This window comes from Hemicordylus capensis, chromosome 1, assembly GCF_027244095.1.
Source record: "Hemicordylus capensis ecotype Gifberg chromosome 1, rHemCap1.1.pri, whole genome shotgun sequence".
Classification (NCBI taxonomy): Eukaryota; Metazoa; Chordata; class Lepidosauria; order Squamata; family Cordylidae; genus Hemicordylus; species Hemicordylus capensis.
Window position 1 is genome coordinate 361,285,482 of NC_069657.1, and position 19,216 is coordinate 361,304,697.

The window sequence follows — 19,216 nt, forward strand, 5'->3', positions numbered from 1 at the left end:
TTGGGCCCACACCACCATGGACACTCTCCTGCTGTCACCCTTCCTCCCTCCACTGGGGCACATCTCTTTTCCACTCCATCCAGGAACTTGTAGGAAGACTTGAGCTAGGAACACCGCTGATGTCACTGCATGACTTAATGGGATAGGCTGCAGGTGCTTGTGTGTTGTTGCTGCCACTGCCTCAGCAGCATGGCCTGAGAATGCTGATCAGCCACTTGTGAGGTGGGGAATGGGTGTCCTATTCTTCACCTCAGGCTGCAAAATACCTTCAACCTCCCCCTGGGTGGAGTCTCTTTGGAAGTACTTGGAGGAAGCATGGAAAGATGAGGTTGGAGAGAAGAGATTGTATCAAATACTATGAGATCTCTGCAAGGACTGGAGAGTTTGTGGAATTGTAGGAGTGTGGAATTGTTGGAGAAAGGATCTAGAGAGCTGTGGATGGTTAGGCACAAAGAATAAGGGCAGGATGGGAACTGGAGAAGTGTGAGATACATAGGAAGTAGATAACTTTGGAATGTGGTGAGGCTGAAGAAATCAATGGGGTGAAGATCAGGATGTGGGGCTGTAGAAAATGGAAGCCACAAAGAAGGGTAAAGGAATTGTGTGGCTTCCCTGTGTGGTGGGTGGTATTTCTGTGGAATGCATGAGTGGACTGTGACTCTGAATGGACTGACAGAGTGGACTCTGTCCAAGAACAGAGCTCATGTAGAAAATCTGAGGCACAGATGATCAGTGCCAGTTATGGAAAGTACTCTGTTGTTTTACAAATTTCTGTACCACCCAAAACTCATATCTCTGTTAGCATTGCTACTTTGAACAAATAGTCTTCCAATAAGATTGATGCAATCTCTTCCCTATGAAGATATTCCCCCTGACTATTGAGACATTCTGGAAAGCTTTCTTTCCTGTTACAAGGAGGATGTTGCCTTCTTTTCCTACTTGTGCTTCTGGCTGGCCACTGTGAGAAATGGAATGTGAGACTAGATGGACTTTAAGCCAGATATAGCATGGTTCTGACTCTCCTGGAGAAAGCTCCAGAATTTCTCAACTTCAGATCAAAAAATCAGGGACGGTTTCTTTCTCAGTGCACATATGCAGGCAGAATAGGTTTTTCTCATCAGCAGCACTGATGTTTTTGTAAAGCATGAAAGAAGATGCTGTTAAGTGTTGTACAGCTCTCTGTTGAGCAGGAACAAGAAGCAAAAACATCTCAGTACTGTAAATTACTATTTCATTCGGAGGGTAATAGTTAAAGCTCCGTGTGTGTGTCTGTGTGTTGCTTTTTAAAAGTGTATTTTGCCTGTTTATGGTTTAAGGAGAACCATGCCAAATATATTGGAAGATCAGTAGAGAGTCTGTTTGTCCTGGCAGAGGAATGGCCACTGGGAACACCTTCCTAGTCTGAAAACCTGGTAATATGTAGGAGGCTTCTGTAGTGCTCCAAACTAGCAGAATGCATGCAGTATTTTGCCATACAGGAAATCAATTGCAGCTGGATGCATAAAGTTCTTACTCCAAGTATATGAACATACCTTTTAGTGTTCTTCCAAAAACCTTTCTTTTTCTTATCCAGAGCTTTACCTTGAATAATGACTTGGAGGAGTCAGAGAGAGAGAGGGAACAATCGGGTTTTGTTTCTAAGAAAGTGCTGCCCTGTAAAGTAATGATGTTCTGGCAAATGCTGTGTGTAGAGTTCAAAACATATGTGAGCCTAGAGAGCAAACATGTGCATTATAAATAGGCCTTCATTTCTAGCCTTTGAGAAGTCCATATGTATGGGCAAGTGTGAATAATTCTGAAAGCAGCCCTTTGAAACTGAAGGGATCCTACAGATGGTGAGGAGCTCCTTTGTATGTGTTTATGCAGAACCACTCTGGACCTGATTCAACTGTGGATGCTCATCTCAGCAATTTGTTCTAGCCTTAGGAAATGTGGCTGAGCAAGAATAACTGTTCCAATGTGGAGGATGAATAAGAGCCAGTGTGGTGGTGCGGTAAGAACATTGGACTGAGGAAACGTGAGTTTATTCAGGGCTGCTCAACTTCAGCCCTCCTGCAACTCCTATAATCCCTGGCAGCTACTGTGGCTGGGGATCATGGGTTGCAGTTCAAAAACAGCTGGAGGGGCCTAAGTTGAGCAGGCCTGGTTAAAACCCATGTTAGCCGCATAACCCATAGGGTGACCTTGGGCCAGACATACACACACGCTCAGACTAACCTGCCTCTCAACAGCCTATCTTGTTGTGGGGATATGAGAAGAGGAACACAGATAACATCCTTAATTCCCTGGGGGAGAAATGGCCTGATAAATAATGTAATTGATACTCCTCGCTTCCACAGTGTGGTAACTATCAATCATCTTTATTACAGTCCTGGACCAGCATTAAAAAGACAAAAGAGTTTATGACATAACATAAAAACAATAGCAATCTCTAAAACTGTATCTAATGAAACACTGCAGAGTTATGAAATCTACAACTGCAGGGTTTAAGACCTAAGCAATGAGGCTATGAACCTGTGGCATAGTTAAAATCTAATCTAACCAGATACAAAATTATATAATTATCAATAAAAGTTTATTATAAGAGACTATTAAATGATGCTAAATTAAGATTATGCTATTTATAATAAAAGATGATTATAAATTACTGTTTTAAAATGATAAAAGCACAAGATTAAACTTTTATACTATACTATGAGTATAAACTATAAGAGCTAAAAAACCATGAATAGTCAGGGAATTCATGTAGTGCTGTAGCGGGGCTGCATAGCTGCGAAAGTGTGGTAACTAGAAAAAGAAAAGCACAGACTGCTATCATATGCACGCTTGGCCAGGAATAAGTTCCATTGTGGTTCTTGCAGCCTATTCATACACACATTACTTGGCATGTGTAAGAGGTTCTGATACAAAGCATGTGTGGTTGTGCTTAGGGAGGTCAATGTTGGCCCTTTCTTGGGATTTCAGTAGTGCTTTTAGGGCAGCACTTGGGTGATGCAGCCAGTTCCTCATGACCTTGAGTCCATCTTGGCTTGGCTTGGCTTGGCTTCCACTTCAAGCCATGTAGACATGAATCTCCTCTTTCCCATTTTCTAGTCACACAGTCTTCCTTGCAACTGGACACTGCTTTCTTGTAGCTGCTGTGACTTGTTTTGCTGGACTGGACCCAGCTCCATTATGTCTTGTTATGATCTGAAAAATTGTTGATTAACTTAGTTAGTCATGATGCCATAATGTTTCAGTAATGAAACTGAAAGTTCAACTATGTTTACAAACCTTCTGGTTTGAAGGCACTGTGGTTACAGTACCCATATATCATATTGAATGCTTCCCATAATTTGTGCCTGGTGAGAATTAGGCCTTATGATCTACAGAATCAGAATTATTATTATCATTGTAATTCATCACACATTTTATGGAAGTTATGCAATCTTTTAGCCAGAAGTTCTCCTGAAATAGCAGATTTAATAATCCAATTTGCATTAACTACTTTTTACCACTGTAGTCTAAATTAGATACGACTGTTGCTTGTTTCCCCTGCTAATTATTTGCTTACACATTATATTTGTATCGCTATCATATATATATATATATATATATATATATATATATATATATATATATATATATGAACTAGCTGTTGAATGGAAACCATGGCTTGAAGAAAGTTTGTTCTTTTTTTTGTCAGTTTGGTGTGATGTCTGAATGGATAAATAATAGAGTTTAAAACAAAAAGACCTATTAAGATTTTAACCATTCTTCTTCTGAAAGCCATAGTTGTGTCCATTGCCTTTTCTCCAGAGCTTGTTGTATACTGGAGATGGGAAGGAACTTGTGGAAGGAACACCTTGTGGAACTCTCTGCCACAAGATGTGGTGATAGCCAACAACTTTGATGGCTTTAAGAGGGGTTTGGATAACTTCATGGAGGAGAGGTCTATCATCAGCTACTAGTTGGAGGGCTGTGGGCCACCTCCAGCCTCAAAGGTAGGATGCCTCTGAGTACCAGTTGCAGGGGAGTAACAGCAGGAGAGAGCACATGCCCTCAACTCCTGCTGTAGGTTTCCAGTGGCATCTGGTGGGCCACTGTGTGAAACAGGATGCTGCACTACATGGGCCATGGACCTGATCCAGCAGGGCTGTTCTTATGTTCTTATGTTAACTTGAACTCAAGTTCAATGTGCGGCAGCTGTGAAATGTGCGACTCAATGTGCGGCAGCTGTGAAAAAGGCAAATTCAATGCTAGGGATCATTAGAAAGGGGATTGAAAATAAAACGGCTAACATTATAATGCCCTTATACAAAACTATGGTGCGACCACACTTGGAGTACTGCGTACAATTCTGGTCAACATACCTCAAAAAGGGCATTATAGAACTGGAGAAGGTACAGAAGAGGGCAACCAAGATGATCAGGGACCTAGAGCACCTTTCTTATGAGGCAAGACTACAACACCTGGGGCTTTTAGTTTAGAAAAAAGATGACTGCGGGGAGACATGATAGAGGTCTATAAAATCATGCATGAAGTAGAGAAAGAAAAATTCTTTTCCCTCTCACACAACACTAGAACCAGGGGTCACTCCATGAAATTGATTGCCAGGAGGTCTAGGACCAACAAACGGAAGTACTTTTTCATACAACGCGTGATCCACTTGTGGAACTCTCTGCCACAGGATGTGGTGACAGCCAACAACCTGGATGGCTTTAAGAGGGGTTTGGATGACTTCATGGAGGAGTGGTCTATCAATGGCTACTAGTCGGAGGGCTGTGGGCCACCTCCAGCCTCAAAGGCAGCATGCCTCTGAGTACCAGTTGCAGGGGAGAAATAGCAGGTGAGAGGGCACGCCCTCAACTCCTGCCTGTGGCTTCCAGCGGCATCTGGTGGGCCACTGTGCGAAACAGGATGCTGGTGCTGGACTAGATGGGCCTTGGGCCTGATCCAGCAGGGCTGTTCTTATGTTCTTATGAACATATCTTAGGAAGATGAAAATCGATGAGCCACTTTAAATAATAGTTTGTACATTTTGGAAGTTTGAACCAAAATGAAAGTTTGGATTCTCAAATACAGCATGATTTGCCATGATGTCTAACTTGAGCCAGTGTGGCTGACTCCTTGCCTTCACTGTCAGGACTTGGAGTGATTGGAGATCCATTCTGCCCCTCCCCCACCTCTGCTTTAGCATATCTGCAGCCCACAGAAACCATGTGGCATAAGAGACTATTGATCTGCTCCACCTACTTTCCCCCCTCACGTGCTTCCTCTGGGTAAATGGCAATGAGCACTGCCAGGTAAATTGTTGGATTACTAATACATAGAAGGCCCAAAGAGCCACCTAATGGCACAGCGGGGAAATGACTTGACTAGCAAGCCAGAGGTTGCCAGTTTGAATCCCTACTGGTATGTTCCTCAGATTATGGGAAACACCTATATTGGGCAGCAGCGATATAGGAAGCTGCTGAAAGGCATAATCTCACACTGCGCGGGAGTTGGCAATGGTAAATCCTTCATGCATTCTACCAAAGACAACCACTGGGCTCTGTGGTCACCAGGAGTCGACACCAACTCAACGGCACACGTTACTTTAGAAGGCTCAAACGTCACCCCCTGCCCTGCCAACTTCATTCAGTATAATGAAATTGAAAAACGTTATCCTTCGGGAAAGAGGCTAAGTGTTTCACATTTCAGTCTTTGCTCTCTGCTGAGAGCAGCATGTTAGTATACATATATGTATATATAAATCTAGGATGATTGATAAGGGTAAGCAGATGGTCATTTTTTGTGCAAATACAAAGAAGACGTTGCAAAGCTGAGCGAGCCACCAATAATATCTGCCTATCTTTTAGAAGTAATGGGTAGCGATGGTAGTTTTTTTAAAGTTTAAGAAGTATGAAGTAGCTCAGGATATTGGATATGGAAGAACAGCAGCACAAAATAGCTTTCTTTGAATAACTAAACTATATGCTTAAAATTCACTGGAAAGGCCCAGGGTGGAACTTATACGTGACATGTATGGTTACTGGTCCATCTGGCCTGAGGAGATTATACAAACTCAGCCACTCATAAAGGCTTCAGGGATAAGACAGGTTAAAGGTTTCAATAAATGATATGTAGTGTTAATAAGTAGGCATACATTGGACAAATGAGCATTTGCATTACTTGTGGACACAGTTCACTTTAGCTTAGGAGCCTGCTGTATTTGCAAAGTAACAAGTAAAGGTGTTTTTGATGTGTGTCACACAGCAGGCAAACGTGCATTATTTAATTAGTGGTTTACTTGCAAACTGGCAGCTTATAGTGAAAAGTACAATACCGTCTGGAAGAGTTGGGGTGCTTTTGTCAGTATATAACACAGATTTTGGGGAGGAAATATTTGTGGCAGATCTTAAGTTGCACTTTGATCTTGATTTTTATAATACTAGCTGCTTGCTGTGGAAGGTCAAAAATCAATAGTGTGACTTGGATTTTGAGTAAAATGGGTTTTGTTCTATGGTTGTCTTGGATATTGACTTTTTATGGTTTTAATCTGAACTGTAATCATGTGCCGTGTTACCAAATAACCCACAATTATTTAGTCAAATTCCTGTTAGAAAACATGCCAAAATGTATGCTGGCTTTGATTATATTTCTCTTGTAATGGAAAAATAAAAATGGGGATTGCTGTGCAAAAGTTGATGCTTGTTCCTGATTACAGTACAGTGGCAGTACAATTCTCCAGGTACTGGGCTCCTCGTTCTGGGTTGTGTTCTGATGGAAGCCATTATGAGCAGTTGGTGCTCAGTCCCCCTGCCGTGTTGGTAAAAGAGAGTTGTTGGTAAGTTGTTGGTTGTTGTTGGAGAGTTGTTGGTTTACCCTGTTGGTAAAAGAGAAGCAAATGTCTGATCTTGGCAGTTACTCAAATATTTCCAAATATGTATTCTGAGAAGTCCAGTGACTCTCTCTTTTGGGGGGCAAACCTTGTTCAACACATTAAGGATTGTCTTCTACATTTATTCCTTGTCTTACTGATAGCTCAGAAGCTGCAGAATATGCACCAGAAAAGCTGGTGTGGATAGAATTATGATACTGAGTGTGTCGACATGGTTCGGAGTGGATTATGGGAGCAAGCTGCAGGTCTTGTGTTCTTATCCTTCTAGAGGTGGTGGGGGCGCCAGGGAGCATGTGACCCTACCAATGGAACTGCTCTTGATTGTTCAACCATGGTTAAGCAAATCAGTAATGCCCTGGCACAAAGTGGGCTAGAACTTTGTAAGAGAAAATGTCCCCAAGCCTAAATGCCCTCTTTTAAAAATAAAAAGACCCACCACAAGTAGCTCTTCAGAATGTGGTGCTACTCAGGTTGCTGCCATGGCAGTTTGCTGTTCAAAAGAAAAGTATAACTGTCTCTCAGGCCCTTGGGCACAGCAAAAGACAGCTTTCTGGTTTACAGGCAGAGTATTTTGGATACTGAGCTGGGGGCTTTCTCCATCATGAAATCACTTGTGTGTGGTGGGTCCTTTCTGGATCAGGACTGTGACTGCAGAAAAATCTAAATCTTTCCCTCTCTTAGTGCTGCAGTTGTGCCTGCTCCAGATCATGTAGCTCAGAATACAGTTGAAACTGATGTATAGTTTGTTTTTCACTAGAATGGTTATGTTTAATCTCCCCCACTGAAATCCGTAGGTCCAAAATGTGCTTAATTAATAATAATTTTATTGTAGGTATTATTCTGCTCCATTATACTTTAAAATTTATGCAATAATGCAGATAGTTTTAAATTGAAAATATGTCAGTAATTATTTTGATGTTTTCCCAGATACCTGTTTTCCTAATCAGAGCTAGTGTAATGGTTAGTGCAGGCTTCCCCAAACTGTGGCCCTCCAGATGTTGCTGAACTACAACTTCCAGCATCCCTAGACACAATTTTATGTGGCTGGGTATGCTTGAAGTTGTAGTTCAGCAACTTCTGGAGGGCCGCAGTTTGGGGAAGCCTGGGTTAGTGTGTTGGACTAGGACTTGAGAGATCCAGGTGCAGACTTCAAATCCTCTCTTCAATGAAGCTCACTGGGTAGCCTTAGACCAATCACTCTCTTCTGGTTTAACCTACCTGAAAAGGTTGTGGTCAGGATAAAATGGGGAAGGGGAGGAGTACTTTTTACACTGCCCTCTGAGCTCCTTGAAGGAAGAGTGGGATAATAACATAGAAGCTAAAATATGTATTTCATTATGTTGGAATTCCAATCCTGTGATACCATGCACACAGAGATGGGCATGCCTAGTCCCCTATTATTTTTAAATGTCTCAATATATAACAGTTGTTATGTGCTCTTAGGTAGGGGTGTGTGTTTGTATCCATCACTGAAATTTTCTCCCAGTACCTATTCTACCAAACCTGTCTTAGAATTGAGGAATAACACTGCAGCTTTTACTTGTGGATAATTAGAACAATTTATATTAATTGGCTGTAATAACTTGATATAACATAAACATGAATCAAACATATTTAACTTACTTTTGTTCCCAAAGTCAAGTGCCATAAAGAGGTAGCCAGTGGTGGTCAGTGAAGGCGGTGTTGGGGGCAAGGGCAGTGAGAGCCAACTTTTAAAATTTAAATTATAAAGTGCTTACCAGTGGTACCGCCAGCACCTGCAAACTGCCGCGCACTGTGGCACTCTGCCTGGCATCCTGCAAGTCGCAGTGGCCCTGTCACCCACCTGGCCTCTGCACATGCTACAGGTGCCAGCGATACTGCTGATAAGCACTTTCTAATTTAATTTTTAATGATCTCCAGTTGTCAATACGTTGGTTGAGAATATTGTATTATCTTCTCCATGGTTACTTAAATTAACTTTTTTCTTTCAGTATATAATAGATAATCTTCTACATTAGAAAATGTGCCTATGGGGTTGTAGGGATAGCTTTTTTTGTCAGTGCTATTGCATTTGATCACATTGAGGGCTGTATCAACACCTCCCCGAGAACTTCCTGTTTTGCAGGTACTTGCTTATCACAGACAGGGGTGGAGCCACCATTGAGCAAACTGGTTTGAAGTTTGTCGCCCATCAGGGGCCATGCCTGGCGTCCTAGAGGCAGACCCAGGGGAAAAATCTTTGCTTGCAAATGGGGCTGCGCGGGGAGGGTCACTCCTGGCTGGCCTGTGAACGCAGCGTTGGCTGGGGATTGTGCTAGCAAACGGGGCCGCGCAGCCCCATTTGCAAGCAAGCTCCACCTCCTGTATATGACATCAGACACAGGGGCGGGGCTTAGTGTCTGGCATCAGGTGCAGGGCGGGGCTAGGGGACCGCCTGGACCCAGGCTGCCGCTGGTCTTCCTCTGCTTCTATCACAGATTAATAATATAGACATCAGGGGCATAACAAAGTTGGAGTGTGCCCAGAGACAAGATTTTAAAATGGGCCCCCCACTCACTGAAGCTCATCTCATGAAGTAAAGAAATCTTAAATGAGGCTGAATAGTGGTAACAAAAAGCATAGGGGATATATCTATCTATCTGTCTCCTATGTGCCACAATAGAACAACATCATCCTAAATTATTTTTACAAGGTTTTGTAAATTGTGGATGATGCAAGTCATTTCATGGTACTAAAGAAAGACATGCTGTTCTGGTAGCTCCAGGTCTTAACACTCACATCAACTTCGGAGGATGAATACAACTGAAGGAAGCCCAGGCAGGTGCGCAGCTGGGGGAATCAGTCATGTGACTTGCCTCTGGGCCCCCCCCCCCAAGGCAGTGGGCCCCCAGACAACTGTCTCCCCTTGCCCTATTATAGTTATGCCTCTGATAGACATTTAATCTAGTTAAATGCAGTATAAGTATAATAAGAAGGTAACACATGGCTCACCAGCGAGTAAATTGTTTATCTTCTTTCATGTCCTTAGGTTTAGCAACTCCTTTTGGCACAACATGTACTGCCACCACCAGACACCTTCCCCGCCCCCTGCTCCTTACTAAAGCTCCCTGAGCTACCCAAAAAGCTGTTGCTGAGGATTAGGGGACCTCTAGCAGTGGCATGGTGTGTGTTGCAGGGGGACGGGGGAGCAAGGGGAACTCCTAGGGGAAACACCATTGCACTCATGGTTTGTGGATATTCCCCTGCTTCCTCTGAAGGCTCCTGCACTGCATCTCATGCCATTGTCTGATGTTCCCCAGTCTGAAGCAATGGCTTTTTAGAGGGCCTGGGGAGCTCCTGTAGTGGGGAAAGGGGACCCAGCAGTACTCTGGATGCAACCGATTGTATGTATGAGACGATGGCTCTGAAGTCACTCACTGATGGGTAATCAGCAAATCTTTGAGGTTTTTTTCTTATTAACTCGCTTACAATGTGCTTTCTGCTTCCATTCCAAAGAGCTTTTAGTTTACAGATACACTACAGTGGCAAAAGCCACGACTGAGTCTTCTACTTTTACAAATCATTATTGGATTTTAAAAATAAACATAAAGAATATTGCAAACAAACACAGGGAGTGAGAGTCCAGCCTGGCTATCTGAAAATGTTACTTGAGTCCTGACTTTCCTTTTATTCTGGAAATATTGCTAAAGATATAGTTTTATTAAACAATTATAAGAAGTGGGAGCACTGCTAAGACATGTCATCATCTTGTCTGTTGCAAGGAAGTAGATTGTCCTCTTCCTGTGACATTTTCTATTGTTATGGTCAAATGATCAGGGAAATGTGTACGCTTCCTTTTGTATCCAGTAGACACAGATTCTTAATTAGTGACTGCTTGCATTTGCTGACATAAAGGAAATGAATAGGCATTTGTGATTATTGCACATCTGTTGTTTTGTATTAAGCATCCTGTATGCCGCCAAAACTGTCTTCAAGACAGCTTTTTCAATGGAGGTGAAACGGGTACATTTGCTTGCATTGTTTTCTAGATACAGGTGTGGCTAGTCCACAGGTCCTGTAGGGTGACAACTCCCCGTATCCCCAAGCTAGTCTCAAAAAATAACACATCCTTGATATTTCTTTGAAGTTACAGCTGTGTGGTCATATGCATTTTTTCACTGTGTTCCTGTGCAGTAAATGTGTACATATTTTTAGAAAAGATACTGAGTGAGTCTCAAGTATAGGGGGAGTCAAAATATTGTACCATTCAAATATTAATACAGAGCTATTAAAAACAACAACCTGAGGATGGAGTAGTGCAGGCAGAGTTCACATGGGGAGATTGCCATAGTGCTTAGTAGAACTATTCCTCCCCTCATTTGTGTCCATGGAGCTTGAGTAACTTGCACACTGACATCTGGATGGAAACATGGAAAGTGTGCACAGATGGCCCTGGTGTGCTGTCTGCACATGTGTTCAAGGAGAGAGAGCAAAGAAACGGAGCCTTGTCAAGCCATACAGCAAGAGTGGCTAACCTGAGGCTCGCCAGCTGTTGTTGGCTCCCATCATTCCCAGCCGCAGGCGATTGAAGAGCCTCTGGTTGTCTACCCCTGTCGTATAAGGATCCTATGCCTCCTAGAAATGACCTTTCTCCAATTTCAGTAGTTCTCTGTCAAAATTATTTTCTTGTGCTCATCTGCTTGTATCTTTTTCGGCACATCTTTTTTTGTAGTAAGATTATAGATCAAAATATAATCTGCATTGATAAAATTTGGCTCCTGAGGTTTTATCACATTCTAAGGAGACTGTTTAGACCAGGGGTAGGCAAACCTGGCTCTCCAGCTGATGTTGAATTGTAACTCGCATCATCCCCCTCCCTGCCCACAAGAAGTTGTGGTGGGCTGAATTGAGTTGCAGTTCAACCACAGCTGGAGAGCCAATTCCATGAGGCTTACTGCTAGGTAAGCATGCATAGGATGGAGCCCAAGAAGTGTCACCTGGAAAGGGTTAGAAGTAGGCTGGATTTTCAATTGATGCCATTAAATTCTGTAGGACACAATAAATGGTCTGTAGCCTCTGCTAAAGATGCAAAGAGGCATCTTTTAAGGTGACGTGTCTCTTATATCTAGCAGGGGGAGAGCAACTGTCTCTCTTCAGTTCAGCAGTGCATCACTCCCAGTAGTTGCTGGTGTCTATTTTGTGCCTTTTTAGGATGATGAGGTCAATGGGACAGAGAGCCATTTACTCATGTCTTTTATTATGTATGTTTTGGTGGAAAGCAGAGTATAAATGTTTAATAATGGACAAATCCGGGGGTAGGGAGGAGGTATCTACTCAACAAATTGTGGTTGTTTGGGACGGCTTTAGCCTTCCTTCCAACAGTTCCCAAGCGCAATCTTCTACATGTTCTCATATAAATGAATGGTTGCCAAACACACAAAATTGCATTTAAGGAAGAAAAAAACATTATTGCAAGGGGAAAACCTGCTTCCTTGACTACTAGATTGTCTCCTTTCTATGGAGAGGGACCCAATCAAGGAAGTGACATTTTGCCTGTGTGCAGTCTGCATTGGCACCCTCTGAACATAAGAACAGCCCTGCTGGATTAGATCCAAGGCCTATCTAGTCCAGGATCCTCTTCTCCACAGTGGCCCACCAGATGCCTCTGAGAAGCCCACAGGCAAGATGTGAGGGCACACCTTCGCTGCTGCTGCTGCTCCCCTGCAACTGGTATTCAGAGGCATATTGCCTCTGAAGCTGGAGGTGGCCTATAGCCACCAAACTAGTAACCATTGATAGATCTGTCCTCCATGAATTTGTCCAGTTTCCCCAGATTCCTAAGGAATCTGTACTCTGCTTGCTCATCTCTTGCAAGTGCCCCAACCCCTCACTACACGGGATTTTGAACCCTGTGTTTCCCTTGTAATGCCTGTTCCCTCACTGAATGAACTAACTGCCTTGCTGTCGTCAACTTTTAAAATTAACTAGAATCTCTCCCTTGCAATCTTCTTATATTAAAACTTGGATGAATAGAAAGAATAATTGTGGAAATATGTTGACACATCTTGTAAGCAATGGCTAGATATTTTTTGCTCCTAGACTAAACATGTAATAAGGAGGATTTGTAAATGTGTCTACATGTGCACTTGAGAACCTGGGTGTAACTTGGCTGTCTTTTTGAGTAGATGGCTAATGTCTTAAGTTCTTCCTGTTTTACGGTAAGAATAACTTGCACTCCCTTGATTGAAAATGGCAACGTGGGGCACGATGATAAAGATTGGTTATCTATGCTTTACAACTCTTGAGTGCCCCTTTAAATGTTCAATACTGGCCCCACAAGATTTTAAGCTTAATCTTGCATCTGTTAGCAAGCATTAAGTTGTAGCTAAATATTGGTCATGGCACCAGTCAAGTAATACAGGCTAAGCCTATAGAATTAAATACGATCTAGTTGGACAAGTGTTTGTAAAATTCCATCTAGCTCTTCAAGTGTAGATTTAGTGTACCTTCAAGTGTAGATTTAGTGCATATATGTACATAAGATGGTGTTTAAATGCACTTCACATTTTGGATATTATCATTCATTTTACCTAAATATAGTTCACTAAGCTAATGCTTTCTCATCATACCCTATGAGGTATTCCTAATCCAATACTCTAATGACCAGTACACCACAGTGGCTCATGGTATGGTTTTGCCATGCAGATCTGAATCCATTCTGGCACACATACATATTTAAAAACGGGCAAAGCTGTGACTAGGTGCAGAAGCATTAACCTGTTCAATTTAAAAACTATTTGAAGTACATTTCAATGTCCTATAAACTGAGCACCATGTGGGACATGGATGCTTTGAAGTGGTTTAAAACTATCCTCAGGCTCGCCATTGGAAAGTATGTGTCTTGGGTCGAATCCTTTCTCTGCAGCTTCCCATAGTTATGTCTGTGTACTCAGTTGCCACTTTTTATCCCCACCGGCAGCACTGAGAAGGATCTAGCCCCCATGATGCCCTTGTGAGAGGACGTATTGTAAGGGTGCTGCCTTTCAGACTAGTTCTTGAGCTATCAGGAAAGGGTTCACTGGAACAATGGAACAGTGAGTTGTGCTGCTCCTTGCACAGTATCCCAGAGAAGATAGCTACTGATGCTTTTAAGCTCTCCTTCTGCTAGTGACTGAGCAACATTGTGCAGCAGCAGAGCAAACTGCTCATAGGTGTATATTTTCTTGTCTTACGCTTGCATAGTGCTTGTCTAGATCCTGATCACTGATAGTATTCCCAGACAAAGCACAACTCGGAGTCCTACAGTGTTAGAAAATATCAATTCCCCCCAGGCCCCACGTGCCTTTGTCCTTTGAGATATTCTGGAACTATCTGAAGATTTTTGGATATTTGTTCCAACTTTCTGAATGCTTTTCTTTTGTGATCTGGAACACTTGTCCATAAAAAAGAACATGCACAATTCATGGGAAACTGCAAATCACAGCTATCTGTGGCATCCCTGGCAGATTCCTTGCAGGCACTATGTGCACCCTCCCATCCCAGGTCTTCCCTGGTCACTTAAATTGAAGTGGCAGTTTCACATACATGAAGGGATGTTTGTTGGAGCTTCCACCTCCATTGGGGTGAAAAAAGTAGTCTGTTCACCTAAGAACTGTACAATGTATAGATCAAAGCACATACATGTCTATGGATCAGGCTGAACAGCTAGCCAGGTCAGGAGTGGATTAGCCTTTTTGCTGCCCATAGGCAAACACAAATCTCAGTCAGGCACACCAGTTTATTTCCAAAATTTGCCGCTGGGGGAATTTTGCCTCCAAAGGCAGCTGCCTCTCCTGCCTCTCCTTTAATCCATCCCTGAGCCAGGTACCAGCTGTTCACGACAGCTTTTGAAATGAATGGGGATTGCTGTGTGGCAAGTGCTTATATTTTAACAGCTAGGCTGGTGCTATAGGAAGCCTGCTCTCTCCTGTTATAGAAATACATGGAGCAGCTTCAACATATACCGGATACTTGGCCAGAATTTTATGATGGAAGTGAGGAAGTGAAACTCAATGGTTTTTAAACCATTTAAAAACAGTGACTAAATACTATTTATTAGCTGAAGTATCATTTTGGAGGGGAAAATATTGACATCAGGGTTCTTTCTGAAAAAAAACTTGTATTTGCCTTGACTCTAAGTAAATGAATTTACTAAGTAAATACTACTACTACTACTACTTATTATTATTATTATTTAACATTTATATCCCGCTCTTCCTCCAAGGAGCCCAGAGCAGTGTACTACATACTTGAGTTTCTGTTTCACAACAACCCTGTGAAGTAGGTTAGGCTGAGAGAGAAGTGACTGGCCCAGAGTCACCCAGCTAGTTTCATGGCGGAATGGGGATTTGAACTCAGGTCTCCCTGGTCCTAGTCCAGCACTCTAACCACTACACCACGCTGGCTCTCTAAATAATAAGTAAATACATAAGTAAATAAAGTACTAAATAATAAGTAAGTAAATAAATCTACTTTATTTAAAAGTAAATATTTTTCTATACATTTTTATGGAAGAAATTGAGCAAACAACCTAATCAGAGGAATGTCAACACATGTTTTTATTTAGTATTTTAAAACTGTATCAGCATGGAGGGTCTCCAATTAGAGTGAAATCTCCACAGAAGAGGCTAAATTTATTTTTCACTTGATCTTATTTTGAGTTCATTTGTAGGTTAACTTCCAAAATTGCTGTTGTGTACCAAGGGAAACTACTTTACTATATCCACCTGCCAGGATCCACCAAAGATGTACCATGTGGTAAATAATTACTCTCTATGTTACAAATCAATCCAGAATTTTCACTTGAGGCACAAATGACCAAGCTCAAACTATCATACTTTGGACACATGATGCAAAGATCCAGCTTCCTTGAGAGGTCCATAATGCTGGGGAAAGTTGAAGGAAAGAGAAGAAGAGGACGACCAGCAACAAGGTGGATGGACTCGATTACAACAGCAATGAATGTACCACTGAGAGAGCTTAAAGGCCAAGTTGAAGATAAATCATCCTAGAGAGAATCTATCTATGTGGTCACTAAGAGTCTACACCAACTTGGCGGCACTTAATCAATCAATGTTACTCCTGACCTCTGAGGAGCATTTGTTCTTCTGACCCATATAACAGGTAGTTGCTGGTCTGAATAACAGTATCTTTAGCAGCAGGCACTGCACAATTCTAAAATAAGACAAACCTGGCTTTGCCTGAGGTGTATTACATCTGACTAACATACAGTATTGACCATTTGTGGGTAGAACAATGTCAAAATAGCTTAGACACATGGCTGTAGCAGAGACCTGTGCTGTGTGATCAGATTTGAAGACTGTGTTTGTGAGTAGACTGATGCTCATACATGTGGCCAAAGTTGCATCAGAATAGGACTGGGTGGAGGAGGATTGAGGCCATGTCAAGGTGGATGGGAGCCTGAGGCTGTGTGTTTCTTATCTCTACTTTGGGATCAAGACTGGTTCCAGGTGGCTCTCTGCAAAGCTGCCTTCCACAGAGCACTTCCTCAGTGGACCTGGGAGAATTGCTCCACCGCCATTGCACAAAGGCTGTGGGGGTACCCAAGTGGTATCAGATCAGCTCTGAGCCCTTCTGAGGGTCCTGGGCCAGCTGTCCAGCAATGCTGACCACAGATGTTGGCCCTGCCTTGGATATGATTTCAAGATTTATTTCTGATATGTATGGCGGGTTGGACAACAAAAATTGTAACTGGCTGCTGTTGGATTATTTTGTCAATTTTGTTCACTTTACATGAACTTCAAGATTTATTTATTAATTAAAATTTTCTTATATACCGCCTCCTCCAAAGACTCTAGGCGGTGAACAACAATACCAGTACCAGTTATAAAAACAAAGGGCAAATGCCTGGCGAAATCAGTAGGTCTTAAGAAGGTCTTTAAAAGTAGCTAGACGGAATGAATCTGGGGGAAAGAGTGTTCCAAAGAAGGTGCTCCTGTGGGCCCTGTCTCCACTCACTACACCATGGCCTGGGACACTAAGGAGAGCCAGCTGAGAAGACCTTACAGGATGGGATACAACTGACCAAGAGGCGATCCTGGAGATATTATTATTATTATTATTTCGATTTCTATACCACCCTTCCAAAAATGGCTCAGGGCGGTTTACACAGAGAATAAATAAATAAGATGGCTCCCTGTCCCCAAAGGGCTCACATTCTAAAATGAAACATAAGATAGACACCAGCAACAGTCACTGGAAGTACTGTGCTGGGGGTGGAGAGGGCCAGTTACTCTCTCCCTGCTAAATAAAGAGAATCACCACGGTAAAAGGTGCCTCTTTGCCCAGTTAGCAGGGGGCAAATATACAGGTGCTAAGCCCATAAGGGTTTTGTAGGTGAGAACCAGCACTTTGAATTGGACCTGGAAGCAAACAGGCAACCAGTGCAGCAAGCATAAAAGAGGTCTGACATTATTAAATCTATGGCCACCCATGAAGAGGTTGGCTGCTGTATTCTGGACTAGTTGAAACTTCTGAATCATTTTCAAAGGCAACCGTAGGTAGAGCGCTTTACAGTAATCAAAACAAGAGGTAACAAAGGAATGAATTACTATTGCCAGGGGTTGCCAGTTGAGAAAAGGCCGTAACTGGTGAACTAACCAAAGCTGGACAAAGGCACCCCTGACCATGGCCTGCACTTGCTGTTCAAGCCGGAGCCACGAGTCCAGAAGGAACCCCAGATCACAAACTGTCTCTCAAGGGAAGCGCAACCCCTTCAAGAGATAAACTCACACACGGCAATTGGCCAGATTGCAAACTGAACAAGAGCAACTCAGTCTTGGAAAGATTAAGCCCGAGTTTGTTTTGGCCCATCCAGGCCCTGACAGCCTCTAGGCACTGAGCCAGCACATGGATGGCATCACCGGTTTGGCTAGGGGTAGAGATATAAAGGTGAGTATCATCATCATATTGATGAAAACTTACCCCAAACCGATGGATGACCAGGCCCAGTGGCTTTATGTAACCCCACATCAACGTTACGATACAGGTCATCCAACAGGGTTACCAATGCCACCATTTCAGTGCTGTGGCCTAAAACCTGACTGGCAAGGATCCAGGAAATCCGTTTCCTCTAGGACTTTCATCAACTGAGCACAAACCACCTTCTCCAAAATCTTAGCAAGAAAAGGAAGATTAGAGATTTATAATCTGGATGATAGTTATCCAGATTATCAGGGTTGAGAGAAGGCTTCTTCAGAAGAGGGTAAACCACCACCTCTTTAAGGGCTGATGGAACAAACCCCTTCCGAAGATAGGAATTAACTGTCTCCCAAAGCCAAGAGAGAACATTCCCCCTCCCAGCCCTAATGAACCAGGAGGGACAAGGGTCCAGGCGAGAAGTCGCTGTGCCCATGTTGGTGAGAATCCTGTCCACATCATCAGCCTCAACAAGCTCAAAGGTATCCCAGATAGTATCACACTATCATGGATGACCTCCTAACCTATCAATGGGAACTTTAAAAAATATACACTCACCCAACATATATAGCTCACCCATATGAGAGCTGGCGTGGTGTAGTGGTTAGAGTGCTGGACTAGGACCAGGGAGACCCGAGTTCAAATCCCTATTCAGCCATGAAACTAGCTGGGTGACTCTGGGCCAGTCACTTCTCTCTCAGCCTAGCCTACTTCACAGGGCTGTTGTGAAAGAGAAACTCAAGTATGTAGTACACCGCTCTGGGCTCCTTGGAGGCAGAGCGGGATATAAATGTAATAATAATAATAATAATTAATAATAAAAAATAATAAATAAATAAATAATAAAATAATAGCTCACCCAGAGCTTTGGGGTTGTCAACTCAACAGTAAATTTAAAGTTTGATCCGTAAAGCTCTTCTCAATATTGGAACTGCAGAGTTGGTAATCTTCAGATTCTGCCTACTGGCACTACACATAATCCACTATATTCTATTGTGGACCAGCTTTTAACCTAACTGGTTCTGTCCTGGGACCACAGCCTTTCCTGACAATGCTTGGGGGCATGTATTTTGGTAATCCTGGTGAGCAATTCTAACCACCACCACCCTGCGCCCCTGGAACTCTTGGTGACATGTGATGGACATACAGCTGAACTGCAGTTCAGATGAATCCTGTACCTTGGCTATATTTTGAGGACACAAATAGGCTAGGATATGGGCTTCTGTAAACATTTCCCCAAACTGACTTGAGTTCTTTGTATCTTGAATGCATAAGCCAAACATGGTTTAAACAGTTTTAAACACGAGTGTGAGCCCCGCACCCCACCCCAAGAGGCTCATGTTTGTTGATGGAATGTTTTGTTTTATAAAGACAGATGGCTATAAAAAACTAAGGGCACATTGGGTTTTTAATGAA

At 42.7% G+C, this 19,216-nt stretch overlaps 1 protein-coding gene across 5 annotated transcripts in view; it reads left to right on the forward strand.

Annotated features, from left to right (window-relative positions):
- PLEKHG1 (pleckstrin homology and RhoGEF domain containing G1) overlaps positions 1-19,216 on the forward strand; it is a 190,795-nt gene that overhangs the window by 25,191 nt on the left and 146,388 nt on the right. The window lies entirely within an intron of this gene.